The sequence below is a fragment of the Chiloscyllium punctatum genome, unplaced genomic scaffold, assembly GCF_047496795.1.
Source record: "Chiloscyllium punctatum isolate Juve2018m unplaced genomic scaffold, sChiPun1.3 scaffold_477, whole genome shotgun sequence".
Lineage (NCBI taxonomy): Eukaryota > Metazoa > Chordata > Chondrichthyes > Orectolobiformes > Hemiscylliidae > Chiloscyllium > Chiloscyllium punctatum.
In genome coordinates, this window is record NW_027310211.1 from 62,501 (window position 1) to 72,500 (window position 10,000).

Genomic DNA, 10,000 nt, shown 5'->3' on the forward strand with positions numbered 1-10,000 from the left:
TACAGGCCGATTTTCATGCATTTCCAACCGTGGGAAGGGGTCCGAAAGGGGATGGGGGTGAACGTGACTGCTCAACCCGACTTTGAGACCTGTAACGCGGGTAGCTCAGCCGGATTTGACCCGGCGGTTCTGGCGACGGTCTCGCCTTCGAGGGGGGAGCGTCCCGCGTGTTCAGGCCGAATTTTGTGCATTTCCATCGGCGGGAAGAGGTCCAAACGGGAATGGGATTGAATGTGACTGCTGAAGCCGACATTGAGACCTCTAACGCGGGTAGCTCGGCAGGATTTGACCCGGCGGTTCTGCCGAAGGTCTCACCTTCGAGGGGGGAGCGCCCACCGTGTACAGGCCGATTTTCATGCATTTCCAACCGTGGGAAGGGGGCCGAAAGGGGATGGGGGTGAATGTGACTGCTCAACCCGACTTTGAGGCATCTAACCCGGGTAGCTCAGCCGGGTTTGACCCGGCGGTTCTGCCGACGGCCTCGCCTTCGAGGGGGGAGCGTCCCCCGTGTACAGGCCGATTTTCATGCATTTCGAACCGTGGGAAGTGGCCCAAAAGGGGATGGGAGTGAATGTGACTGCTCAACCCGACTTTGGCGCTTCCGAGCCGGGTAGCTCAGCCGGGTTTGACCCGGCGGTTCTGCCGACGGTCTCGTCTTCGAGGCGGGTGCCTCCCCCGTGTACAGGCCGATTTTCATGCATTTCGTACCGTGGGAAGTGGTCCAAAAGGGAATGGGGGTGGACGTGACTGCTCATACCGACATCGAGACTTGTAAGCCGTGTAGCTCGGCCGGGTTTGATCCGGCGGGTCTGCCGACGGTCTCGTCTTCGAGAGGGGGGCCTCCCCCGTGTACAGGCCGATTTTCGTGCATTTCCAACGGTGGGAAGAGGTTCATAAGGGGATGGGGGTGAATGTGACTGCTCAACCCGACTCTGAGGCTTCTAACCCGGGTAGCTCGGCCGGGTTTGACCCGGCGGTTCTGCCGTCGGTCTCGCCTTCGAGAGGGGCGCCTCCCCCGTGTACAGGCCGATTTTCGTGCATTTCGAACCGTGGGAAGTGGTCCAAAAGGGGATGGGGGTGGACGTGACTGCTCAACCCGACTTTGAGGCTTCTAACCCGGGTAGCTCGGCCGGGTTTGACCCGTCGATTCTGCCGATGGTCTCGTTTTGGAGGGGGGAGCCTCCCCCGTGTTCAGTCCGATTTTCGTGCATTTCGAACCGTGGGAAGTGGCCCAAAAGGGGATGGGAGTGAATGTGACTGCTCATACCGACTTTGGCGCTTCCGAGCCTGGTAGCTCAGCCGGGTTTGATCCGGCGGTTCTGCCGACGGTCTCGTCTTCGAGGCGGCTCCCTCCCCCGTGTACAGGCCGATTTTCATGCATTTGCAACGGTGGGAAGTTGCCCAAAAGGGGATGGGAGTGAATGTGACTGCTCAACCCGACTTTGGCGCTTCCGAGCCTGGTAGCTCAGCCGGGTTTGAACCGGCGGTTCTGCCGACGGTCTCGTCTTCGAGGCGGCTCCCTCCCCCGTGTACAGGCCGATTTTCGTGCATTTCGAACCGTGGGAAGTGGTCCAAAAGGGAATGGGGGTGGACGTGACTGCTCAACCCGACTCTGAGGCTTCTAACCCGGGTAGCTCGGCCGGGTTTGATCCGGCGGTTCTGCCGACGGTCTCGTCTTCGAGGCCGGTGCCTCCCCCGTGTACAGGCCGATTTTCGTGCATTTCCAACGGTGGGAAGTGGTCCAAAAGGGAATGGGGGTGGACGTGTCTGCTCATACCGACTTTGAGACTTGTAAGCCGGGTAGCTCAGCCGGGTTTGTTCCGGCGGTTCTGCCGACGGTCTCGTCATCGAGGGGGGAGCCTCCCCCGTGTCCAGGCCGATTTTCATGCATTTCCAACCGTGGGAAGTGGTCCAAAAGGGAATGGGGGTGAATGTGACTGCTCATACCGACTTTGAGACTTTTAAGCCGGGTAGCTCAGCCGGGTTTGACCCGGCGGTTCTGCCGACGGTCTCGCCTTCGAGGGGGGAGCGTCCCCCGTGTTCAGGCCGAATTTTGTGCATTTCGAACCGTGGGAAGTTGCCCAAAAGTCGATGGGAGTGAATGTGACTGCTCAACCCGACTTTGAGACTTGTAAGCCGGGTAGCTCAGCCGGGTTTGACCCGGCGGTTCTGCCGACGGTCTCGTCTTCGAGGCGGGTGCCTCCCCCGTGTACAGGCCGATTTTCATGCATTTCGTACCGTGGGAAGCGGTCCAAAAGGGGATGGGAGTGAACGTGACTGCTCATACCGACTTTGGCGCTTCCGAGCCGGGTAGCTCAGCCGGGTTTGACCCGGCGGGTCTGCCGACGGTCTCGCCTTCGAGGGGGGAGCGTCCCCCGTGTTCAGGCCGAATCTTGTGCATTTCGAACCGTGGGAAGTTGCCCAAAAGTCGATGGGAGTGAATGTGACTGCTCAACCCGACTTTGAGACTTGTAAGCCGGGTAGCTCAGCCGGGTTTGACCCGGCGGTTCTGCCGACGGTCTCGTCTTCGAGGCCGGTGCCTCCCCCGTGCACAGGCCGATTTTCGTGCATTTCCAACGGTGGGAAGTGGTCCAAAAGGGAATGGGGGTGGACGTGTCTGCTCATACCGACTTTGAGACTTGTAAGCCGGGTAGCTCAGCCGGGTTTGTTCCGGCGGTTCTGCCGACGGTCTCGTCATCGAGGGGGGAGCCTCCCCCGTGTCCAGGCCGATTTTCATGCATTTCCAACCGTGGGAAGTGGTCCAAAAGGGAATGGGGGTGAATGTGACTGCTCATACCGACTTTGAGACTTTTAAGCCGGGTAGCTCGGCCGGGTTTGACCCGGCGGTTCTGCCGTCGGTCTCGCCTTCGAGGCGGGTGCCTCCCCCGTGTACAGGCCGATTTTCGTGCATTTCGAACCGTGGGAAGTGGTCTAAATGTCGATGGGAGTGAACGTGACTGCTCAACCCGACTTTGAGACTTGTAAGCCGGGTAGCTCAGCCAGGTTTGACCCGGCGGTTCTGCCGACGGTCTCGCCTTCGAGGGCGGACCCTCCCCCGTGTACAGGCCGGTTTTCGTGCATTTCGAACCGTGGGAAGTGATCCAAAAGGGAATGGGGGTGAACGTGACTGCCCAACCCGGCTTTGAGACTTGTAAGCCGGGTAGCTCAGCCGGGTTGGACCCGGCGGTTCTGCCGACGGTCTCGACTTCGAGGCGGGTGCCTCCCCCGTGTACAGGCCGATTTTCATGCATTTGCAACGGTGGGAAGTTGCCCAAAAGTCGATGGGAGTGAATGTGACTGCTCAACCCGACTTCGAGACTTGTAAGCCGGGTAGCTCAGCCGGGTTTGACCCGGCGGTTCTGCCGACGGTCTCGCCTTCGAGGGGGGAGCCTCCCCCGTGTACAGGCCGATTTTCGTGCATTTCCAACGGTGGGAACAGGTTCAAAAGGGGATGGGAGTGATTGTGACTGCTCAACCCGACTCTAGGGCTTCTAACCCGGGTAGCCCGGCCGGGTTTGACCCGGCAGTTCTGCCGACGGTCTCGTCTTCGAGGCGGGTGCCTCCCCCGTATACAGGCCGATTTTCATGCATTTCGAACCGTGGGAAGTGGTCCAAAAGGGAATGGGGGTGGACGTGTCTGCTCATACCGACTTTGAGACTTGTAAGCCGGGTAGCTCAGCCGGGTTTGATCCGGCGGTTCTGCCGACGGTCTCGCCTTCGAGGGGGGAGCCTCCCCCGTGTTCAGTCCGATTTCCGTGCATTTCCAACCGTGGGAAGTTGCCCAAAAGGGGATGGGAGTGAATGTGACTGCTCAACCCGACTTTGGCGCTTCCGAGCCGGGTAGCTCAGCCGGGTTTGACCCGGCGGTTCTGCCGACGGTCTCGTCTTCGAGGCGGGTGCCTCCCCCGTGTACAGGCCGATTTTCATGCATTTGGAACCGTGGGAAGTGGTCCAAAAGGGAATGGGGGTGGACGTGACTGCTCATACCGACTTTGAGACTTGTAAGCCGGGTAGCTCAGCCGGGTTTGACCCGGCGGTTCTGCCGACGGTCTCGCCTTCGAGGGGGGAGCCTCCCCCGTGTTCAGTCCGATTTTCGTGCATTTCCCACGGTGGGAAATGGTATCTTTCATTACGGGGACAAGGGTCTGAAGCGGTGAAGTCAGTAACCGGCATAGTTAAGGAAAGGGTTCGAATTTTCTCAACAGTACGAAAAAAGTGAGCAGGGAAGCTAGAGAAGGTGTCAGTGAGTCCCAAACGAGTGAACCGCAAAACTTAGGGAAATGCCCGAAAGCGTTTTAAAGGGTGAAATCGGGAACGAGGAAATGATCGGAAAGTGCCTGAAAGTGCTAAATGAGTAAACAGAAAAACGAAGAAAAATGTTTGAAAAGAAGAAGTGAGTAACCAGGAAAACTTAGAAAAATGTTCAAAACGAAGAAATCAGTAACCAGGAAAACTTAGAAAAATGATCAAAAAGAAGAAATGAGTAACCAGGAAAACTTAGAAAAATGTTTAAAAAGAAGAAATCAGTAACCAGGAAAACTTAGGAAAATGTTTAAAAAGAAGAAATCAGTAACCAGAAAAACGGCGAAAAATGTTTAAAAAGAAGAAATGAGTAACCAGAAAAACTTAGAAAAATGTTTAAAAAGAAGAAATCAGTAACCAGGAAAACTTAGAAAAATGTTTAAAAAGAAGAAATCAGTAACCAGGAAAACTTAGAAAAATGTTTAAAAAGAAGAAATCAGTAACCAGGAAAACTTAGAAAAATGTTATAAAAGAAGAAGTGAGTAACCAGAAAAACTTAGAAAAATGTTTAAAAAGAAGAAATCAGTAACCAGAAAAACTGCGAAAAATGTTTAAAAAGAAGAAATCAGTAACCAGAAAAACGGCGAAAAATGTTTAAAAAGAAGAAATCAGTAACCAGGAAAACTTAGAAAAATGTTTAAAAAGAAGAAGTGAGTAACCAGAAAAACTTAGAAAAATGTTTAAAAAGAAGAAATCAGTAACCAGAAAAACTTAGAAAAATGTTTAAAAAGAAGAAATCAGTAACCAGAAAAACTGCGAAAAATGTTTAAAAAGAAGAAATCAGTAACCAGGAAAACTTAGAAAAATGTTTAAAAAGAAGAAATCAGTAACCAGAAAAACTGCGAAAAATGTTTAAAAAGAAGAAATCAGTAACCAGAAAAACTTAGAAAAATGTTTAAAAAGAAGAAGTGAGTAACCAGAAAAACTTAGAAAAATGTTTAAAAAGAAGAAATCAGTAACCAGAAAAACGGCGAAAAATGTTTAAAAAGAAGAAATCAGTAACCAGACAAACTGCGAAAAATGTTTAAAAAGAAGAAATCAGTAACCAGAAAAACTTAGAAAAATGTTTAAAAAGAAGAAATCAGTAACCAGAAAAACGGCGAAAAATGTTTAAAAAGAAGAAATGAGTAACCAGAAAAACTTAGAAAAATGTTTAAAAAGAAGAAATCAGTAACCAGAAAAACGGCGAAAAATGTTTAAAAAGAAGAAATCAGTAACCAGAAAAACTTAGAAAAATGTTTAAAAAGAAGAAATCAGTAACCAGAAAAACTGCGAAAAATGTTTAAAAAGAAGAAATCAGTAACCAGGAAAACTTAGAAAAATGTTTAAAAAGAAGAAATGAGTAACCAGGAAAACTTAGAAAAATGTTTAAAAAGAAGAAATGAGTAACCAGGAAAACTTAGAAAAATGTTTAAAAAGAAGAAATCAGTAACCAGAAAAACTTAGAAAAATGTTTAAAAAGAAGAAATCAGTAACCAGAAAAACGGCGAAAAATGTTTAAAAAGAAGAAATGAGTAACCAGAAAAACTTAGAAAAATGCTTAAAAAGAAGAAATCAGTAACCAGGAAAACTTAGAAAAATGTTTAAAAAGAAGAAATCAGTAACCAGGAAAACTTAGAAAAATGTTTAAAAAGAAGAAATCAGTAACCAGGAAAACTTAGAAAAATGTTATAAAAGAAGAAGTGAGTAACCAGAAAAACTTAGAAAAATGTTTAAAAAGAAGAAATCAGTAACCAGAAAAACTGCGAAAAATGTTTAAAAAGAAGAAATCAGTAACCAGAAAAACGGCGAAAAATGTTTAAAAAGAAGAAATCAGTAACCAGAAAAACTTAGAAAAATGTTTAAAAAGAAGAAGTGAGTAACCAGAAAAACTTAGAAAAATGTTTAAAAAGAAGAAATGAGTAACCAGAAAAACTTAGAAAAATGTTTAAAAAGAAGAAATCAGTAACCAGAAAAACTTAGAAAAATGTTTAAAAAGAAGAAATCAGTAACCAGGAAAACTTAGAAAAATGTTTAAAAAGAAGAAATCAGTAACCAGAAAAACTGCGAAAAATGTTTAAAAAGAAGAAATCAGTAACCAGAAAAACTTAGAAAAATGTTTAAAAAGAAGAAGTGAGTAACCAGAAAAACTTAGAAAAATGTTTAAAAAGAAGAAATCAGTAACCAGAAAAACGGCGAAAAATGTTTAAAAAGAAGAAATCAGTAACCAGACAAACTGCGAAAAATGTTTAAAAAGAAGAAATCAGTAACCAGAAAAACTTAGAAAAATGTTTAAAAAGAAGAAATCAGTAACCAGAAAAACTTAGAAAAATGTTTCAAAAGAAGAAGTGAGTAACCAGAAAAACTTAGAAAAATGTTTAAAAAGAAGAAGTGAGTAACCAGAAAAACTTAGAAAAATGTTTAAAAAGAAGAAATCAGTAACCAGAAAAACTTAGAAAAATGTTTAAAAAGAAGAAATCAGTAACCAGAAAAACTGCGAAAAATGTTTAAAAAGAAGAAATCAGTAACCAGGAAAACTTAGAAAAATGTTTAAAAAGAAGAAATGAGTAACCAGGAAAACTTAGAAAAATGTTTAAAAAGAAGAAATGAGTAACCAGGAAAACTTAGAAAAATGTTTAAAAAGAAGAAATCAGTAACCAGAAAAACTTAGAAAAATGTTTAAAAAGAAGAAATCAGTAACCAGAAAAACGGCGAAAAATGTTTAAAAAGAAGAAATGAGTAACCAGAAAAACTTAGAAAAATGTTTAAAAAGAAGAAATCAGTAACCAGAAAAACGGCGAAAAATGTTTAAAAAGAAGAAATCAGTAACCAGAAAAACTTAGAAAAATGTTTAAAAAGAAGAAATGAGTAACCAGAAAAACTTAGAAAAATGTTTAAAAAGAAGAAATCAGTAACCAGAAAAACTTAGAAAAATGTTTAAAAAGAAGAAATGAGTAACCAGAAAAACTTAGAAAAATGTTTAAAAAGAAGAAATCAGTAACCAGAAAAACGGCGAAAAATGTTTAAAAAGAAGAAATCAGTAACCAGAAAAACGGCGAAAAATGTTTAAAAAGAAGAAATCAGTAACCAGACAAACTGCGAAAAATGTTTAAAAAGAAGAAATCAGTAACCAGAAAAACTTAGAAAAATGTTTAAAAAGAAGAAATCAGTAACCAGGAAAACTTGGAAAAAAACACTTAGAAAAATTTTCAGCAAAGTGTGAAAAATATTCTAAGTGTCAGCGGAGGAAAATGCTGCAGCATCGGGAAAGATTCGCAAACTTACACCGAACATGTGCTCCGAAGTGCCGGAGGAATTGGGTGAATTGAGCCCGGCAAATGGCCAGCTGTCGTTTTGTGCCTGCAGCCCGAAAACTTTAACTTTGTCTGTCGCGGAAGTCCGGACCGAGAAAAATCCAAACGGTTTTGACCGGACCGAGTTCCAGACCGATGCAGTCAAATTTGGAATTCAGACCCATTCAGTGCCACTTGTAGTTTTTCCGCAGTGAGGTTGGCGGGGTACCCGGAGATATATGGGAACACGATTTTTAGAACAAAATGGCGGCGCGGGACCGTTCTGAAAGGCATCCGAAAAACGGTTCCACGGGCATAGCACTTTAATGACAGGTATGAGTGCATGCCGGAGAGCTCTTGGAAGTCGAATTTTTGACACTTTGTCAATTTTTTGACAGATTTGACAAACTCTTTCTGTCTGTTCTAAGAGTCAGTCAGAGACTTGTGCGGCGGTCTTTTGACACTATTGGAGGGCGGGCAAACCCCACGTTGACTCCGGCCGTCCCTCCACAGGCGCTCGTGTCCAAAATGAAGGCGAGAGACGCGAGTGGCCTGGTTCCCTTGGGTGTTGCCAAGAAGGCTGCGGGCTGACCGTTGCCTGAGCACTCCCTAAAGCCTCTTGTGATGAGAGCAGACCTCGCCTGCCGCACGACCGGCTCTGGGAGTCGTTGGGCCGCTATTTGTGAATAGTCTGGTCCTCCTCTGCCACCCGGACAAGCGCGATGGCTCTGCCGCCCTGCGGTGCTCGTCACCCAGGTTTGGGGAACACGATACTCGTAACAAAAATAAAAGGCGGCTCGGGACCTGCAGGCGAAAGGGGTCCCGTGGTGCTAAGCACGTCGACTTCGGGTCTCGGTGCAAGCCGGAGAGCTCACGGAAGTCTAAAGTTTTCGGCACGTGGTCGAATCTTTTCAAAGGCTTACCCGGCTCTTTCCGTCCATTCTGAGAGTAAGTCAGAGGCCGGTGCGGAGGTCTCTTGACAATCGGAGGGGGTGGTGGCCCTCCGCAGGCGCTCGTGTCGAAAATGAAGGCGAGAGACGCGAGTGGCCTGGTTCCCCTGGGTGTTGCCAGGAAGGCTGCGGGCTGACCCTTGCCTGAGCACTCCCTAAAGCCTCTTGTGATGAGAGCAGACCTCGCGCGCCGCACGACCGGCTCTGGGAGTCGTTGGGCCGCTATCTGTGAATAGTCGGGTCCTCCTCTGCCACCCGGCCAAGTGCGATGGCTCTGCCGCCCTGCGGTGCTCGTCACGCAGGTATGGGGCACACGATGCTCGTAACAGCAAATAAAGGCGGCTCGGGACCTGCAGGCGAAAGGGGTCCCGTGGTGCTTCGCACGTCGACTTCGGGTCTCGGTGCAAGCCGGAGAGCTCACGGAAGTCTAAAGTTTTCGGCACGTGGTCGAATCTGTTGAAAGGCTTACCCGGCTCTTTCCGTCCATTCTGAGAGTCAGTCAGAGGCCGGTGCGGCGGTCTATTGACGACCGGAGGCTCCCATGGGTGTTGCGATGAGGGTGGAGGGCACAGAACCTTGCCTTAGCACTCCCTAATAAAGCCTCTTGTGAAGAGAGCAGACCTCGCGCGCCGCACGACCGGCTCTGGGAGTCGTTGGGCCGCTATCTGTGAATAGTCGGGTCCTCCTCTGCCACCCGGCCAAGTGCGATGGCTCTGCCGCCCTGCGGTGCTCGTCACGCAGGTATGGGGCACACGATGCTCGTAACAGCAAATAAAGGCGGCTCGGGACCTGCAGGCGAAAGGGGTCCCGTGGTGCTTCGCACGTCGACTTCGGGTCTCGGTGCAAGCCGGAGAGCTCACGGAAGTCTAAAGTTTTCGGCACGTGGTCGAATCTTTTGAAAGGCTTACCCGGCTCTTTCCGTCCATTCTGAGAGTCAGTCAGAGGCCGGTGCGGCGGTCTATTGACGACCGGAGGCTCCCATGGGTGTTGCGATGAGGGTGGAGGGCACAGAACCTTGCCTTAGCACTCCCTAATAAAGCCTCTTGTGAAGAGAGCAGACCTCGCGCGCCGCACGACCGGCTCTGGGAGTCGTTGGGCCGCTATCTGTGAATAGTCGGGTCCTCCTCTGCCACCCGGCCAAGTGCGATGGCTCTGCCGCCCTGCGGTGCTCGTCACGCAGGTATGGGGCACACGATGCTCGTAACAGCAAATAAAGGCGGCTCGGGACCTGCAGGCGAAAGGGGTCCCGTGGTGCTTCGCACGTCGACTTCGGGTCTCGGTGCAAGCCGGAGAGCTCACGGAAGTCTAAAGTTTTCGGCACGTGGTCGAATCTTTTGAAAGGCTTACCCGGCTCTTTCCGTCCATTCTGAGAGTCAGTCAGAGGCCGGTGCGGCGGTCTATTGACGACCGGAGGCTCCCATGGGTGTTGCGATGAGGGTGGAGGGCACAGAACCTTGCCTTAGCACTCCCTAATAA